Source organism: Neodiprion pinetum, chromosome 1, assembly GCF_021155775.2.
Source record: "Neodiprion pinetum isolate iyNeoPine1 chromosome 1, iyNeoPine1.2, whole genome shotgun sequence".
Lineage (NCBI taxonomy): Eukaryota > Metazoa > Arthropoda > Insecta > Hymenoptera > Diprionidae > Neodiprion > Neodiprion pinetum.
This window is the reverse complement of record NC_060232.1, coordinates 23,467,316-23,482,025: the sequence shown is the minus strand read 5'-3', so window position 1 is coordinate 23,482,025 and position 14,710 is coordinate 23,467,316.

Sequence of the window (14,710 nt, the reverse complement as noted above, 5' to 3'; positions counted from 1 at the left end):
CTTTTGTTGTTAGTATCTATTTACATTCGTGAATGTATAACACGTAATCACAAGATGCAGAGGAAGTAATCTGCCGTGTTGTACGCGAGTCTAATGGTACATTAATTTTTCGAATGTAGAAGGCATTGTTTGATGACACGGTAAACCTAACCTGGTAATTTCGAAGACCAACCAACGAGACCCACAATCTTGAAGATTGCATCCCATTGCAGGACGGGCTCACTTGAAATATACGTATACCTACCTACCTGCCTACCTGTAGATACGGATGCCTAGAGCGGAATTATTCTCTCTTAACTACAAGTTCTGCCCGTTCCTTGAATTTTCAGCTGTATAATTCACCAACAAGATCTCGTCCCATTCTTTCAGATAATCGTGCGTGCCCCGCCCCGAGGGATTCTGGGAAGTATCGCACTACAAATTGTTTAAGAAGCGCTGGATGCGTGCGATGCATACCAGGGTTTCTTTGGAGTCATTAATGGTCTACCTTACCTTTGCGGTTCGGGACCATTTGCTACCTTGCGAAAATTATCTCTACAAAGTGAGACGCTGCCTTGTGATCTTCGGTAAATAAAAAGCAGAAAACGTTCAAAATTGATTCCTGGCTACGCAATCTGAAATAACAGTGTGACAAGGCTTTCTAGCTACAACTACCATTTTCAACTTCAGAGACAGAATCGTCTGGTTCACAACACTCGATTGTAACATCTATACCACTTAGAAGTTAAGGGTTCGAACACCAATCAATAGAGTATGTATGTACACTAGGGTGGGCCAAAAGTCGACTATTTTTTTTTTCACTTTGTACTCCGAAAACTTGGTTGGTAGAGACCTCAAAAAAATTCTCTCCAAGTATGAGCTCTTAATTTTAATAGGAAGATCCTCCGCCTCGCAGTTTTCTATTTTTTTCTTATGGTGAGGAAGAAAAAGACATATCTCGGTATCTACTATTTATAGAAAAAAAATGTATATTACATTTTCGTAGGAAATTGAATTCTCTACAAAAAAGTTCTCTTATAATTTTTTTGTATACCTCACTGTTCAGAAGATATTCACCGTCAAACTTCAATGCACACTATTTTTAACAGTGGCGTTAGTTGCACAAGCCAAACAGACGAAGTCTAGACGAAGCCATAGGATTTAAAACAAAAATCCTCTCGAGCAAAACATTTTATGTATAATTTTTGAAAAAAGTTCTAAAATGTTCTCTGAACAAACGCCATAAAAATAATTAAGAGCATAATTGGGATTTCAAAATATTAAAAAATTTGTAAAAATACTAAAACATGATAAATTACGAGAAGTTTTTGAAACAGAGAACTTCTATAGTAGTTACTTCGACGACAGAAACTGAAATTTGTACAAATTTTCCCGAAACTCATGAATTAAATTGAAATTGTTTGAATTATTAACAAAAAACTGTTAAAAATAGTGTGCATTGAAGTTTGACGGTGAATATCTTCTGAACAGTGAGGTATACAAAAAAATTGTAATAGACCTTTTTTGTAGAGAATTCAATTCCCTGTGAAAATATGAGTTGCGCGTATTATAATGACTTTTTGTTGAAGAGTTATAAAATTCATAAAAAAAAAGACATCTACCTTAAAATGATCAAACTTTAACCTCCAATAACTTCTGAACAGTGAGGTATACAAAAAAATTGTTGGAGAACTTTTTTGTAGAGAATTAAATTTCCTACGAAAATGTGATATACATTTTTTTTTATAAATAGTAGATACCGAGATATGTATTTTTTTTCCTCACCATAAGAAAAAAATAGAAGACTGCGAGGCGGAGGACCTTTTTTTATTTATTATTAAAATTAAGAGCTCATACTTTGAGAAAATGATTTTGAGGTCTCTACCAACCAAGTTTTCGGAGTACAAAGTGAAAAAAAAAATAGTCCATTTTTTTGGCCCACCCTAATGTACACATTGTGAAAAGTTTTCCAAGACACTTCGAGTCATATGAAACCGTTTGAAATAATTTCAAGTAACTTGAATAGGTAAAGTATAAGATACTTGAAACTATGTCAAGTCTTTGAACACAGCAGGTAAAATCAAGTATTACTAACGCGTGTAAAGTCACGTGATGGCAATAATAATTGGTATCGCATGAATTTTCCCACAAGGTATGTGAGTTGCTATGAATGTATTTATGTCCTGAACATGCTCAAAGGTCCTTCAAGCCATTAACTACGGAATTATTTAGAATAATTTTAAACACCAGTGAAGTCATATGGTTAGGATACTTGAACAGTGAACAACTCACTTGAGGTCGTGTGAAGTCATTGCTAGGCATTCGAAGCCACGGATAATTGTTTAAGGTCATTTGAAATATTTTGAACGAAGTTAGTTGCGGAAGGTCATTGTAGTCGCTTATTACATAATGCAGTGTGATTTCAAGTACTCGATGCATGCCTCTTCGAGGTACTTAAGATCATTTGAAATCCAATGACCTTACTTCGAGTACGGTATTTTTGCATAATTTCATCCCACCTGCAGTAGCATGTAAAATAACGTCAGAATATTTTTCAGTCACTTAAAATGCTCAGAGGTTATTTCAACGGATGAAATATTCAAACTTTGTTTGAATTTCTAAACTATAGTCAACTTCGTCCGTGCGGTCCTGAGGGCAGGTGTACGTTCCGCTGGTAGAATGGTCAATCCCTCGGCGGTGGCAGAGATCGAATGTTGAGAGTAATTTGCATCTGATTTGAAATGCGCCGAGGCTGTTGATTTACCGGAATACGTAAAGTTGTGCATCGAGGGCTTGACAAGTCTGCCGGTAAAGCGCCAAACACAGAGTGGACGAGATGCTGTAAAGTGTACAGAGAAAAAGAGCGAGTCCCGACAGACGGCACTTGCGCGAAACGATACCGTAGGTTCCATTTTTGAATTATCCAGGTACCCCGAAGTTTGCCCACACTTGCACATTTCCTTTTCCCACCGTCAAAAACTACCAAGGTCTGATCCTTTTTAAGAGCAGACAGCGGTTCGCCATTAGCGCAATCTAATCGGCAGGGTCGCTTAATAACAGGTTCAGTTGGATCCCTTGTCTAAGGCTAGTGGCAGGCCCAGGCAGCCGGCCGCTGAATTTCATTCGGATTCTTAAATCTTTCGCTCTATAATCTTTCCTCGGCCGCAATTAATGTCTAATGACAACACTGGGTCGAAGAATGCCGCTGGCGAGATACCGCTAATTGAAAACTGCGGTTTTGTAAATTGCCATCCGTGCCGCTCTTTCTCTGTACAAGTAAGGCTCCGAGCTGCGCTTCGCTGTGTCGACAAGAAGCCGCAATGGACGCTCTTGAAGAACCAGCCTCTCACGAAATGCACAGTATTTATCCGTACGCCTCTCCACCGATTCTTCTCCGATCTTTGTATGCTGTCTGTGCGGACCGTAATGATACGTTCGTTTATTTTTTCAAACACAAGGCTTGGCCCTAGTCTTTCCCATTTTCCCCGAAGCGCCGGTCGGTCGTTCAAACAGCGGTGAAATCATCGTCAGCTATTTCATCCGTACTACAGCTCTATTTATTTTCCATCTTCGTTTTACAACACGAGTTTCTCCGTTCGTCGAGTCCTCGCACGTTCTCGTATTTCTCGTGGGAACTAAATTACAGCTAACAATGCACCAAATACGCCATAAATGAATTGATCATATTTCGCGCTCTTATTGTAGGTACGGAACCTGTGTGTATAGAGATAAAGACCCCGTGCAACGTTTCCGGTAAGCCGATATCGGGCACCATACAACAACGACCCGCCTAATGTGTGCCCCAACGCCTCGCAGGCTTTTATATTAACAAACCCCACTGTTTGATATTATTTGACAAACGAGAAACGCGATCGCACGTTTGTGAAAAAATCGAGTACACACCGGGAGGCTTATTTCGTTCAACAGAAACTCTAGGATGCCTAGATCCGTGCGATGTGCGAAAAAAAGGATGAAAGAAACGGCTGCAGTTGATACACCCTTGCCTGTGTAACAACGCCAACGGGCTCTCGTTTCAGTTGTAAGCGATTTTGCATCGCATATGGCCCACTCAGAGGCACCTTAAAAATCTATTATACGGCTAGTTTTTAAGAGCCATGTTACAGTGAATCGACTCGGCTTGGGTCGAAGGCCGGCAGCCGATTGTTATCCAGAAACGCGACCGATGAATGAATAGAATGTGGAGGAAGGAACGAACCGAGCGAGTGTTGCACCGAGTTGCTTTGCTCGCTTACAGTTCCGTTAAAAAGAAATCCAAAGACAGCGACAAAATGGAGTTAATGAAAGAACCAGAAACTTTTTCTGTCAAACCATGACTCGAATGAGCAGATTCACGTACAACAATAAATGACGGTACGTAAGCTTTGATAAAGTATTATAAATTTGTGACTGGACCAGAATTCTGGACTTCGGGTTTTGAAACGGCCTGTACAATTTTCCACGAGCCTCAACAGAGTCGTCGGTGTACAATGGTGGCCAGCATTACACGCTAGTTTGTGAATCGTCGCGGGGTGCATTTGTGAAATATGCAGGTTCAATGGAGTCTGTAACTTGAGCGTCGGTATACTGAAAACTCGATGGGCAGACCGTGATGCATTTGTGCAACAGGCTTTATGTACCTATGTAGTTATACAATCATGAATAAGCCCAAGTTCCTATGCATTTCAATGCTTTCAAAGGTTCCCGCGGACCGCTTTTGAATATTCTATTTCAATTAAACCGTAGCCAAGATTGCGAGGCCGAAGCTTCACCGGATGATGGAAATTCTCAATGTTCTTGCGGTCGTCGGTGAATGTGCTAAGACGATTTTCTTACGATTCTCTTTACATGATCCTTTCATTTATTTCTCCTTTTCTCAGTCTCGTTTGCAGTGATCGGAAATCAATTGCGGGGAGTCGAAGCGCCGTGTAACTCGTGGCACAAAAAGCCAATTTGGAGCCGGAGGTGCACGTTTCGAATCCGACTCTCGGATTGAGGATGACTGCAGACGTTGCGGGTTGACCTGGCATTTCCTGAAATTAAATTTCGCCACTCCGTGTCGTCGTGAGGAGCTTCACCTTCTCGTTTTCCGTCCATTACCAGAATTGCCTCGATGGCCAAGTTGTTCGGCACAGTTGGAACGGTGTTTTTAGCAAATTGGGAGAAGGGTATACATAGATATGTATGATACTCGCGTGGTCATTCGGAAGCTGCAATTAGGTATTCCAGCGCTATTATCAGAGTATAGGATTCCAAAGCCATCTATTCGGACGGTTTGCGGTTTGGTTATGCGACCGATTAATTATCGCATCGCTTTTGTTTGTAAAACCAGTTTTTCCATCTTTCTAGCTACACGCATCGCATATCATAAGCATAGTCCAGTCCAACCTTTACGTATATTTTTCTAATCGCAACGGTATTAAAACGCAAGTTACTTTCATGTGATAATTGCGGTTCCAACCTCGACGCGTTCATACAGGATCCGCTTATTATCCCGCGTTTGGCATCGTCGTTTCTGAAAAGCACGTAACCGATGGTGGTTTAATGAAGCAAATAGTATTCTTCTTCTTTCCCATAATCCCGAAGAAAAATGAGTCGGCATGAAAAGCAGTGGTCGCTAGCTTTGAAGAGGACTCGTGAAAAAGTCTTCATTGTTGGAAGTGAATTAAAACGAATAGATTCTCCCGCCTGGCTCCGGTTTTTGAACGACTCCGGTTATGTACACAGATTCGCACAAAGGGCCCGGTGTTGCCCAGCATTGTGTAACAGGCGAGTAATCCTGGTTCGCCTATGGCTCCGAAAAGACTGCGAAAAGATCAATTTTCCTTTTCTCAATAAAGCCGCCTCGCGCCAGAGAGCTCTACTGATTTTTAACGAGTGGCTGGGGAGCAGCTGTCACGGGTAAAACGATAGCATCAAAGTGTTGCGCAACAGTGTCAATTTCGCACCAACTCACGTAAAGTGCATTTGCAGATCTACGCTGAAAGCAGCGAAGGCACAAAAGGCCATGGAACATTCTCGGCTGTAGCAGATCAGAGATGGATTACGTCTCGCAATGAATATAGTGCTAAATACTTCAGGCGAACGCCAGGGAAATACGGGGAATCTATCATGATGGCCGTACCTCAGCCTCCGAATCCTGGTAATGCGGGTTTCGGGACTGCCTAGATTTCCCGCTGGAGCGGCACTCCGCGTGTGAATAGACCTTCACGAGTCAAGTATCTGCATCCCGAAATGCATCCTTCAAGGTCTGTCGGTCCAGACGGTCAGAGCCGAAGAGTGCCAGGGGCAGTGGCAGATGTCTCCTCGATAAAAGATCCTGAAAACCATGCATTTTCAGCCATTCGAGGATCGTATATTTTGTTGGGAAATTCGTGTAGTAGCAACTGTCTGAACGCTGAGGGTGCGGCGGCACTATTGACCGAAATTAATTCTCGGTCAGCGTATAAACATAATTATACGTTAATTCTCAGGAAAACACGATTCCGATAAGAGATACAACCTTGATTCATTCCCGACTGATTTGAATTTGGCAACACAAGATGAAGTGCAGGACGTTATATCAGCCCTACTACGCGTTGTCTATAGATCTGACAGTATATTCTTTAGTACAGAGTCTTATGCAGATATTCAGAAGATTAGATTCAGATTTTCTTTTTCTTTAAAATTATACACAATGTAGTGATGTAGTGAAATAATTAGAAATGATTTTCCGGATCGATTGCATTATGATGTTAATTTTAATTTTTGTTTTCTCGTCCTCTGTTATTCAGCGAGTATTATAATTTCTTTCGTGGTCATACAACTTGTTAACTGTTTTCACTGATTCCTTCGAAATCACAGTTAAAACAGTCATAATATATGCTGCACATATGAACCATGCCCAGAACTGGGCCTGATTAATGAGCATATTACCACCCGTTGCATGTCAGTTACTCTATTACGGCTTTTAGGTATCTACTCGCGGAAGGATTCCACCTCTAGTGGCAAGCGTACAAACTACTCATGCGGCATTCTAGTTAGCCGAGTGCAGATTTTTTAGCCGACTGCGTGAAGGCTCGTTCGCCTATCTGCAGACCGTGAGATCTTCTCAAATGCAAAATATGTAGCATCAGCATCATGTACGTACAACTTTTTTGTGTGTTCATTTTCCATAAAGGACACTATTAGAGCCATAAATGGTATCGAATGAGAAGTACAAAGGTCTCACAGATGGTATTCAATACTTGGATATTAAATATTATTCGAAGTTCTGTAGCCACTATATTTGAAATGCTTGCATCACTAGACCTTCAGAAATTCTTTAAGGAAGATTTCCTCTTCACTACAGTAGTGACTGTAGGCACTGTGTATCTATACTGTGCGGTGTAAGATTGCTGAAAATTGACACGATTCAGAGTTTAGAATACTCCAAGTTCTATTTTTAAAATGCCTAGTGTATCAACTTACGCAAAGATGGATGCATGGTGGTAAGGTTGTGAGTGATGCTGGGGAGACAACCGTCTCACTCCTTTTCCTGCAATCAGGTGACTGTTCGGTAAATTATGCGCATCAACCAGTGTGTAACACGCACATGACTATTCAGTTTCCAAATTTACCTTGCCACGCTTTATCATCTTCAGGACATTTCGTAAAAAGAAATACGTATAATATACTATTGTAAGTGACGTTCAACGCGAAACGTGACATTTTGTACAAAGGTATCGAACGATTCGAATATTTCGCATTAAATTCTGCATTTTGTATGAAAAAATGTATGATTTACAAAACTCGTAAGAATACTTCGCGTGTCGTTTTTCCTGAACTTAATAAAAATGATACTCAGTCGATTCAGATTCGGATACATGGAACGTAATAGAGCAATGAAGCAAATCAATTCGACCCAATTATTTAGTTGCAAAACACAAATAACATTTTTAATTCACAGTTGGCTATAAGTTATGGTAAATAAACAGAATCAAATACGAAATTGGAATTTTGATTTGCCAGTCACACACAGAATCGGCGCATCCTGGGTATCATATTACGATTCCCTGGATGCAGCATCAGTTTTATTTCATGAAAATCATTTTATCAGGACGAGGGCACAGCTTGGAGTAGACAGATCCCAACCCGATCCATCTCTCGATCGAGCCTTTTATATTTTTCCCAAGATCTATCATTCACTCCTGCGTCTACCCCTCCCAACGCGTCCCTTCTTCTTCTTCGGTTTTCGCCTCTCTCCTCACTTCTTTTTCCCCATCCTTTTTCTTATTCTCATCTTTTTTTCTGTCTCCTCCCTCCCTCTTTCCTTTCGCTGACGTCGCTACAGGGGGCTGGGGGTCTTTGCTTTTTCTCAGGTATATACACCCAGGTATAACCCCTGACTGTGTAGCCCGAAGTTTCGCCTTGTTCTCAGCCGTGGGAGGCACTCGTCGACGAGTTATTAATTATATTAATTACCGTTCAACTCTCAAGTCATATATATATATATATACACCTACCAGATGACGAATGCGCCTGGGTGTGTTTTCCTAACGATGTCGGTGACTGACTGGCTGTGCTGTGTATGCTTTACGATATCATCAGCTGTGTGCACCAGTGAAAGTGAAATAATTATCGGAATGATCTTCTCCCACGAAGTCATCGTTGTGTCACGCACTGTCGGCCGGGATAATGCTCGTATTATCGAGTCTCATCTCGTGGGCGATATTTGCCGTCTAGTGAGCGAAGGAATCAGCCGGATCGCCATTCGGCTTTGATTAGGTCGGAAGCGAAGGCGGATAGTCAAAGGCACTGCTCCAGCGACTCAGGGCATCGATTGTGTGTTTACGGTAAACAAACCACAGAGCCATTATTTCACCTTGTCTTGGAAACTCGCGGGTGCAAATATATCCCGAGAGGAAATTGGAAGCTTTTATCAATTATACGCAATTGAAGCTAAGAGAGACAGGGAAGACGCTAGCTGAGAGGAATTAGTCGAGGATTCCTGAACTGATTATCTCGGAATCACAATTAATTTAATTGCATTGGTTTTATTCCTGTCTCTCCTGTGGAATTATTTTTTTTTCTTTCCTTTTGCACGATCTCTTTGCAGAGCCTGCTGATTCCCGCTCGTTTATAGCGGAAAAGAATTTGGAAGAAAAACTGAATTCTTTTTTCTTCATTCAATTCACTCGCTCGCCTCTTCAACTACCGCGGGGAATATAAATAGCTTTCCTTTTATTCGCATTCAAACAGCAATAGAGCACCAGACGAATTTCCAGTACGTTCTTTACTGCTGCCTTTCCACGGCTGCCCTCTTGCCACCCCCGTTAGCCTCAGCTTCGGAAAATTTCACTTCAAACCCTCCGGCTAACCGTACAGCTTCTGCAGGTATTCACTTTCGCTACGCGGGTAACGGTACAGAAAGTCGGACGCGTAGCTTCTGCGAGTGCAACGAAAAAATCCCCGGTGAAAAAGTTGAGGAAATAAATCCGCGAGACTTTTTTACTGTAAGGCAAAAAATTCACGGGTAATCTGAAGTCGAGCTACGCGGCATTATTCGATCATCGCTTAGCGTTGGCGAGAAAAAATTCGTGAGCGATGAGATGAATCCCGATCGTTTAAATCCGTGAACAATTACTTGTAGTATAATTCGATATTTTTATTTCATTCGATCATTTTCATCTCATCACGTATCCCGCGCCTATCTAGTCATACAACTTCTTTATCTCCTGGTGTGATTTTATTACTCCCAGTTTGCTATAAATCACTGAGTCTTTTTCTCCCGTCTTATTTTTGTTTTGGTTTAGTTTGATTTTTTCTTTTTTCCCCTTCGTTTTTCATTCTTCCACTCTTTACCGGTACAGTTTTTCCGTTCAAGTTCCTACGTCGAAAGGGCTGATTAAACGGGTTATTAATTGCCCAGTGCCGACAGAGATGCATATGCCGCGTGATAAATTACACAAACGACGTTTTTCCACCCTGACGTACGTTATCGTAGAAGCGTTGCAGAGATATACAATTCCGTATTCTTCTATTTTCCCGCGGCTGCGAACTCTCGTACATTCGTACGCGGTAAAGGAAGCGAACCAAACCGACACTGGCTTGTACGCACTCCATATTCCCTGGAATCACTCAGTTCCATTTACAAACCAGTTACCGCGGCTCGTTTCATTCTCGAATCTCTCAGGCTTAATGAAGGGTTAGAAAAAGGCGGAAAAGAAGCAAACAGTAGGCACATGAATTCAGACAGGCTTGTAAATCATCATACACAACCGTTTCGTTTACCTAAAACATAAAAATAATTATAATCACCGCAGCGGCGCACGAGAGCTTTTTTCCGGCTTCGGAGCTGCGCGCGTTAACCAGAAACAAAGTTGTTTCCAACAACGACGACGACGACGATAGTTGATAAAGATGTAATACCTATTCTCACAGAGGTCACGGTGCAGGCATGCATCCATTAATTTAAATGTTGGACCGCTGATTGCACAAGGGGACCGAACACGTTGTTGCTTCCTCGCCTAGACTACGTGCAGCCGCTTGTTTCTCGTCCTCGTAATTACTATCGGGCCGGTCTTAAATTATGGCAACGAAAACTTGCCCGCCCGACACTCGACTTGGCCTAGGCATTGTGTAGCACACGCATCCCACGTGCGCGATCGCCTAATCATTTTCAAACCTCGCTCAACGATCACTGCAGGCCAGTTGTGTTGCTGTTATTATCAAAAACTGACATTTTCAAATTCTGCCGCGGGTTCCCGCTGGGTTTGGTGGGTTTGTGTTGTTAGTATTTTCACCCTGAAAAGGATCAACAGAAAATCCTTCTCAAAAGTAACGATTCATCGGACGATGATCAAATTTTGCGTGCTTCGTTTCAGAATTACCAATTTAAAGTTATAGTTGCTTTCCCGACATTTCCAAATTTGATGGAATGTTAGTTTCAGGTTTTCTTGTTGCCTTTGTTTTTGACGATTACTACGATTAGCTCACAAGGTTCCGATCAGATTAGAAAACCTTTTTGTTGTTTGTAACAGTGGAATGTATAATTTAAATTCGATTCTTAAAAATGGTCTTCGAGTGTGAGAGTACCATAATTCAGACCACTCGAATAGTAGAAACGAAAACCACCACTACGTCTGCTGATAATAACAGTCTAAAATTTTAAAACTTCAGTTTCCAAAAAAATTATGTATTCGCAATCAGTATACCAGACTATGCGGCAAGTTTCAGTGACCATTGCTAAAATGTTTACAGTTATTTCTGAAAGCATCAGCAATGATAACAGATATACCCGTGGCTTATTGAGCCATCTTGAGAAGCGATAAATGATATCTCCGGGCGAGAATGGAAAGATTTGGAAAGTGTTTCATACCATCAGGATTGATCCATTATAGAAACCCGTTAGCCAAAAAAGAATGAATCAAAGAAAATTGCTAAGATTTGGTGGAAGAAAAAATAAACGTTTCATTGCTGTGGTCGAGACGACAAACAACATATCATACGGGTGAGTGGCTGAATCCATGACGAACTAGTCGCGCTGGATTACATAGAGAATTTGTAAGCGATTGTAATTTCTCTCATGAGATGCTTCGGGCCCTTTATTAATTGACAAACATTTCGTAACTGTATCTGCAGTAGGCGTCTCTCTCTCTCTCTCTTTTTCTCCCTCTCATTCTCTCTCTCTCTCTCTTTCTCTCTTTTGCGCGAAGCGAATAAAAGCAATTCCACGTGTTCGTGTACGCATGTTCTCCTGCCTTCCCACCTTCCTACCTTGCATCGGCGCAGAAAGCCTCGAGCGAAGTTTTTCAATAGCGCGAGCGATGGTCTTTAAGCACGTAAATTTATGTATTGCCTGTCGCTGTACTTCTTAGCCTGGAGCAGCATGCCGCTTTATTGAACTCACACTCTTGCAGTCACTGTTCTACTATCTACACGCACACCTTAACGTGTCTACAAGGGTGACGTGCATGTACTCACTTTGCCACGTAGATAACGACGCTGTCCGTTCGCTCAGGCGTAGTAACGAATTGCATGTAATTACCACCTTCCTTCCTACTGGATCCTAGACTGTGAGCCTCGCGCCTCAGCCAAGTTCTACATTAATTGATTGCCTCAAGAGAAACCCTCTGCCTTCCTCTAGCACGACAATTATGAGGCTATTATACCGGAGATGACGGCACTGGAGACACGACTTTTTGCCTGTTCGAATCAATCCTAATTTGTGGATTTTGAAGAGAAGTTTGGAGTATGAAAATGGAATTGAATTGTTCGGTCGGAAAATGCTCGGTCATCTTGATACAAGATATTAAATTCTCTTCAGATTCATACGCTTGGACTCTCATCTTGTGAGCAGAATTCTGTCAATTCCGTCAAGTATAAAGGATATCGTATTACAATAGTAAGGATAAAATTGTTTAAAAAAAATTTTTTTGGTGCTTTGAAACTTGAAACGTATCTTGAAATGTAAGAGAAGACGTCGTCTTACGAATCCCAACCATTCCGTAGGACGTTGTCAGAACCAGACCGTTCCGGGGAAAATTTTGAAAAGGGATACCTTCGCTTCCAAAGCACCCCTTAATCAAAATCCACTTGCGAAAGTAGAATTCTGCGAAGAACCGAATGATTAATCTTGAACTTGTTACCGTCCCGTATTAAATTCACTTCCAACGCGTGAAATTGAATTCCGTCTTTGATCTGGCCACGGGTTAATTCCAGACGGTAATTTGTTAATTCGGAGAGATGACTGCCTCGCGAATCTCAATTAAAAATCTCACGAACCAGATGTCAGGTGAAAAGTGAAGGAGAAAAATTACGGTACGATTTGCCGAACGCCGAATGATCGGAGTGCTTTAATTTGTAGACGATCGAGTCCTTCCACGTCTATGAAAGCGGTGAAATCGCAGGGTTCATAAACCACGTGACCAAGTAAGTTTCCGTACAACAAGACGAGGCCCGCCGGGCAAAAGATGGCTGATAACGCGACCTACATACACAGATGCGGTCCAGCTTTGCATCAGACAATGCATGCACTTCGAGCGGTGTGGAAGTTGCGCTATTCGCGTTGCAGAGTTACGTTTATGCCCGTTGTAAATACACACCTTGTGCAAGTAAAGCGGGCGAGGGTGGAGACGGTATCGCTGCGTTTGATAGGAAAACGGTACGTTTCTATGCTGACGGGTGAACCTAAAAGGCCATTGTGGCGAAATAACGTGGGAATGCAAGCAGTCATGTTGCCGCATGTTCCTGAATGCTCTCGTGCGCGTATCGCAACGTTATGAACCGCGTGCAAACTTTCCTCGACAATATGATAGTTGCGAGTTATGCACTCTATCCGGGATCTCTCTATCTCTCTCGCACTCTCTAGCAATCTTTCGAATGTTAATAAAATTCACTCCTGCCATACTACTAAGCTAGTACTCACTATTCACATACGCTCTATGGAAGTTGTCGAGATGGAACAAGACGAGGAAACTTTGCGCTCACTTTTCTATGAGTTCGCTTACTGGACGCACGGTATTATGTTGGAAGCAAAAAGAACTTGTCATCAGCTCTCCGTATGTATTTAAGTATAGTGCACGATTGTTCGCGGTAATTTTATTTCAGAGCTGGTTAAAAACCACAAAAAAAAAATAAATAAATGAAAAAAAAAAAAAAAACTTGTGCAACAATTTCACTACAACGTTAATAAAAGAGAGACCCTCTTTGTGATTTTACTACCTAAATGGTTGGTATTCATTGGTCCAGAAGAAGTTTGCAGACTAGTTACGCATGAGTATTTTTATACAGCAGCGTTTCATTTAGAAAGATAATTGTGGCCCTTTATGATCTCCGTGGGAAATTACTGAATACTTATGAATTGGTTCACTCACAATAGGGTGAGACCACTTACAAAATTATCTGTACCGATCATTGTTACTAGACCAAGAATTATTGGCATAATCGTTACAGTAGATACTTCAACGATTTCGAAACTAGCTGTTACAGGAAATCGTTGCCACGTACTTCGTAGTAACTAGATAAAAAGTGAAACAGAATTTACCCAATACGCTACCCAGCTCGGTTATAAACATTACATTTTGCACCCTGTATGTAAATTGTTAAGAGAAAGTATTACTAAGTTTCAGTAGTTTTTCGTACCTACTCGCACAACCATGACCATGTGTTTTTAAATATCGATCGGTGTCTATAACTATTCGGTTAATTGGCCAGTATGCTTGACTGGTAATCGAAAAACTCGTGTTCAATTGATATGCCCGCAGTAAACTTTTAAGATCGAATATTCGTTAAGCTAAAAAGTGAAATGGCAAGAACTAGCGAAGAAGATGCAGTTCCACATTCGGTTCAAGCTGGCAAGCATTGATCCGGAAATTTCGCAACGCATCGATTTATTCTACAGTTTTCTTATATAATGCATTGCGCACGTGCTGACCGAAACTCGTGTTAGAAATGCTCACAGGCCGGTCACTAGCTGTTTTTTCTTTCGAGGTAAAGCGTGATCTAGAATGCTAGAAACTCTACTACGCTCTCGGCTCTCCTGCTGTACCGGCAAATACTAAGCGGACTCAGGAATGCGGTATTTTATCGTACATTAAGTCAATTAACTGGTCGCAACAGACGCTCATTATTCAGTACGTGGGTTACAAAAATATGGTACAAGTACCTCGAAATCGGTATCTGGGAAAGCCAATATCGATAAATATAACGAGCGGTATTGCATGTTCGCACAGCCCTCGACGTCGTCTATCTGCACTCACGTATACTTAAGCTC